This window comes from Halyomorpha halys, unplaced genomic scaffold (genome assembly GCF_000696795.3).
Source record: "Halyomorpha halys isolate HHAL.00 unplaced genomic scaffold, Hhal_1.1 Scaffold871.1, whole genome shotgun sequence".
NCBI lineage: Eukaryota > Metazoa > Arthropoda > Insecta > Hemiptera > Pentatomidae > Halyomorpha > Halyomorpha halys.
The window spans coordinates 214,292-219,240 of NW_027114389.1; the positions used below are offsets into that span (position 1 = coordinate 214,292).

Sequence of the window (4,949 nt, forward strand, 5' to 3'; positions counted from 1 at the left end):
TTTTTATTTTAGTATGTATGAGATCATTTATCAATATTACCTATTGCCCACAACTGTGTGGCAGATTGTAATATCTATCAATAAATAAATCTATCTAAAAATATCCGAAACTGCACGTGCGGTCCCGCAGTTAAACTCAAGTTAATACATATCATTTATTTAGCTTTCCACGTTAAATATCATTACTTCTAATGCCGTTGGCTTTCAAACTGTATAAAATACGTCTATATTATTACTCTTACTTTCGGAAATGTATTTTCAACCTAGAAAATGTTTTTTCATCTATCTCTGTAAGTTAATAATGAAATCCTTTCATATTTTATATTTATCCATTTTCTACTACTAGCAAAAATTAGGAACGGTAAATTAACCGTTAAGAATAATTATATATTTAATAACAAATTTGATTATACTGAAAATATAGATTATACTGTCAACTGCAAATCAGATTCTAAGGGACTGAACCACTACTATTCAGAAATTTTAAGCAGAATAAATATGTAATTAATGTATACAAAAAAGATGAAAAATAAAAAAAAAGTGTTCAAATATTTAAATAGTACAAGTATATAAATGGAGTAAATATGCAATAATAAAAGTGTGAATAGAGAAGTAAATATGTTAAAAAATAAAAAAGGGAGGGGGTGTATGTATATTTAAGAGAAATACACATAAAATAGGAATAAATTAATTATAGATTTTAAATATATTAAAAAATGTTTGAGTTTTAAGCAGAATGATTAGTAATAAATGTTAATTAAATTATATTGAAAATGTAAATAAATGTTTTAAGAAAAATTATATTATATGATAAGGTGATAACAGAGTCCTAACCTGTTGATGGTAGGTTCTGTTTAAGGTTTGCAAATGTAAATGAAAGAAAGAAGAGAAGTGGTTAGTAAAAGTTTTAAATTTAAGAAAGAATTATATAGAAGAATTTATGTAAATAAGAATGTATTTTTAAAAAACAAAAATTTTATAATGTTATTATGATATTATTTTAATGATTAATTTATTTAGAGATGGAACAAAGGCAATTAGCCGGCATTTTTATGTTTTTTAAAAAAGAAAATGACAACAAAATAAAGGTAGGGAAAATGAAATCAGTATGTAAGTGAAAGAAATAATAAAATTGTTATGTAAAAATAATAAAAAAGACTTTTTGTAGGTTTCCTTGAAAATGACCTCAGGGTCGAAACGTAGGAAAGTTTTGAAAAGAATAAAGTTGAGAAAAAAAGGATCAAATTTGTTATTAAATAAACTAAACCACTCTCAAACAAGAATATATTAATAAAAATTAATCTAATAATTATATAATTAAATAGTTATTTCAAACAAACACAATTAAAGGAACTTTACAGGAATATATTTTGAAAATTAAGTACTTGAGCCATGTTAAACTATTTCAGCGAGTATAAGACCTGGCTGAGGTGGTGGCACTGTAGTAAGGAACAATGCTACTAACTCCAAAGACCCTTAATTGGTATAATAAAAATCTAGCGGCCGAGCGTGATTCTGACCAAATCCTTGCACAACCGTTGGTTTAGTAACAGTTCTTCCTTCATGGGTTGTAGCGGTACAGATTTTAATTTACTTTTATAAGACCTGGCTGAGGTGGTAGCACTGTAGTAAGGAACAATGCTACTAACTCCAAACACCCTTAATTGGTATAATAAAAATCTAGCGGCCGAGCGTGATTCTGACCAAATCCTTGCACAACCGTTGGTCCAGTAACAGTTCTTCCTTCATGGGTTGTAGCAGTACAGATTTTAATTTACTTTTATAAGACCTGGCTGATATTAAATCCCATTTAATTTTAAATCGATGTACAGAATTTTATCACATGTCTTAGTGGGGCGGGTCCGGGCGTGAAGGATGGCCTGTTTTTTTGTGTTATGATCTCCTCTTGTGAGATTGTGATATGCCGTACATCAACTAAACTACTCTCTATAATTGCCTGTAAAAAAAGTCAGAAAAGTAAGGCTACTACGGTGGATGGGAAATGAGGTTTTCATGCAGTTTACCAATTACAGGCGCATTTTGAATATTGCTTGATTAAACTACCTTGAGTCTCCTCTTCCCGTTTTAAACAAATATTTAAAAAGTGATATAGGAGTGTCACTCCCTGGGGTCTTGGTAGGGTGGGTCCACGTGAGAAGAATGGGTAATGTGTATCAATTAAGGGTACCCGCATTAAGACGTTGTGCTCCCAACGTCCCTACAGAGAAACACAAAATAATTATCCGCCCCCGCTGGATTCGAAACTGGATTTAACAGCACCATGCCTTACCACTGAACTACCCTCTCCCAATATTTCATAAGCAAATGAAAGTAAAACATTGAAACAGTATACTATTCTATTCAACTATCTAAGTAATCTACTAATTTTTAAATAAATAATCGCATTAGAATAAATTTGCTAACTACATCAGTATAACATTTCCTGTACGGTGTTGAGTTACCATTTGAAAGAGGATTTTTTTTAAATATACCTTAGACCAGAGTACGGCTTCGAGTCTCTAAGCCCTAACCTTACGCAACCGCCCTATAGATCGGGAGAGTATATTGCGGTATATTTTAAATAACGTGGGCCCTATGTTCGATAAACGATATAACGAAGGAGGCTCCCCTATATTAAACTGGAGATGAATATGGCGCTTCGGGTAAAAATATGCTTTAAAGCGGAAATTTAAAAGGGGCCAGCCTAAAATATAGGGGGGCGAATACAGGCCGTTCTCGCGAATAACTTTGCAGCCCAAAATAAACGATAAAAGGTTGATATAGCGCAACCCTAAATTCTCAATCAATATTCAACAGCTCCGATGGAGGGGGCTTCTATAATCTATTAGGGGCCCCAACCGTGCGACTAGATAATACGATAACTACTGCATTGGATATTCAAACTAAAGATATAGCAAAAGATAAAATTTTCCATTTCCTTGAAGTGCGTTGTGAAACGGTCGCTAAGAATAAATAAGGCTTTGGCTAGGACAGGAAGCCATAGGAATTGTCGCTTGAATAATAATTCGGTAACAAACAATACTTGGTAACAAATAATACAATTAATTTATCTTCAGTTTCACAACTACAAAGTGCATGTGATGCATGTGTGCATGTGACGGGTATGATGTAACGCGATTCATTGCTGATCAAAATTAGCACACCACTTTAATTTTTAAGCATACATCTTATTTAATACAACTAACTAATCTTCGTGTTAATGATTCAGAATCATTCAAGGGTTTTTCAAAAGTAATTATTACCTCTAGTCCTCAAAGAATTTCTTAAATATTCTAAAATTGCCTTTTGGTTGATCCCCTAAGTAATCTCATTTCACTTCACTTTTTTCTAAGTGCTTTTACAAAGTGTTAAATTTAAACAGTAATTTTTATCATTTAATCCATGAGGGCATGCGAAATGACAGGTCCTCGTAGATTATAACAATGATCTATTGTTCTTTTTTATTTACAAAGAAGTGGAGATCATCAATGTCCTCACCACTTTCCATCATTCAACCTCATTAATTTTTTTTCATTTGTTAATATTGACCACGCTGCTTGCTATAAAATGACCTAATAGGGTCATTTTGCCACACTTAAGACCATAAAAGGTAAATTGGAGACATGATAAATTAAAGTAATTTTTACTTTCACTTATCCATAAATGGAATATAGAGTAAGGGGGAGTGTTGCTTTCGTGAAAAATTTCTAATTCTAGTTATCGACGAAAATACACGGGTTGAGGTCTTTTGAGTCCAAATAACCGACTCGAAAAAAGTCTGTGGTGTATGTGTAAGTGAACACCCTAGCTCAAAAATTAAAAATGGAATGAAACTTTTTTACCCGTTGCTACTAACTCCAAGGACCCCAGTTAGAATCTGGCAGGGCAGAAATTTGTTTTCTGTTACACTGTAGCCGTGAGTTCATAATGAAAGCTAATATTATTAGTTCATAGTACAAGTATAGAAGTTCATAGAACTAGTGTGGTAATTGCACCTCTTACTTGCCTGTACCGCCTATGAAGCACTGAGAGCCAAGATGGTGAGGGAAACAGGACTCTATGTTCTGACTGAGAGCGATCTACCTGAGCTGATGAAGAAAGAAAACTACCCGCACTACAAGACCTTCGTGTACGGGTGGAAGGAGTCTGTGGGCTCTACTCACTTCTCCCTGGGTAGGAGAGAATAAGCTACACCAGCAAGGCCTCAGGAGGAGAGCAAGGTTTATTTTGTAGCAATAGCAAGCTGTGTGCACAGCTATGTAAATGTTTGCCTATTGCTATGTTGCCTATTATTGCCTAATAGGCTGGGTAGGGTGATAAATAAATTGCACTAATACTTATTTTCTTCACAACAGGGAGGATTATTAGTGATATTACAGTAATTAAAAATGCTAAAGTACAAATTACTATTGTACAAGTCTGTGTAATTGAATTAAGATAAATCTACAAGACTAATAGTATTAGTTTGTACTTTATTATGAAACAGAAATCGGGTACCTTTAATTGGGTAAAAATCTAGATGTCGAGCATAATTCTGACCAAATCACCTTGCACAACCGTTGGTCTAGTTACAGTACTCCCTTACAAAGTACTGCACCCCTGGTCCTTCATGGGTTGTCGCGGTGCAGATTTAATTTTAATAATGAAACTTTTTTAATTTTTAAACTACTTGAAAAATTAAATCTCAAAATCATTAGACGTACAATCTAATGGCTGTTAGCACTCAAATTAGAACTAGTCTAATGTGCTATAAAGTAGTTAATGAAATTTATTTTTGTAGGACTAGTAGTAATCATGATATTTGCTGAAATAAATTGATTTCTAGTTATTCGAACAAAATTTCATATGCAAATATTGATTGATAGATTTATTTATTGATAGATATTACAATCTGCCACACAGTTGTGGGCAATAAGTAATAGTGATGGATGATCTCATACATACTAAAA

The 4,949-nt window shown here is 32.9% G+C and overlaps 1 protein-coding gene across 3 annotated transcripts in view; it reads left to right on the forward strand.

Annotated features, from left to right (window-relative positions):
* LOC106686762 (facilitated trehalose transporter Tret1) overlaps positions 1-4,949 on the forward strand; it is a 185,496-nt gene that overhangs the window by 159,099 nt on the left and 21,448 nt on the right. The window lies entirely within an intron of this gene.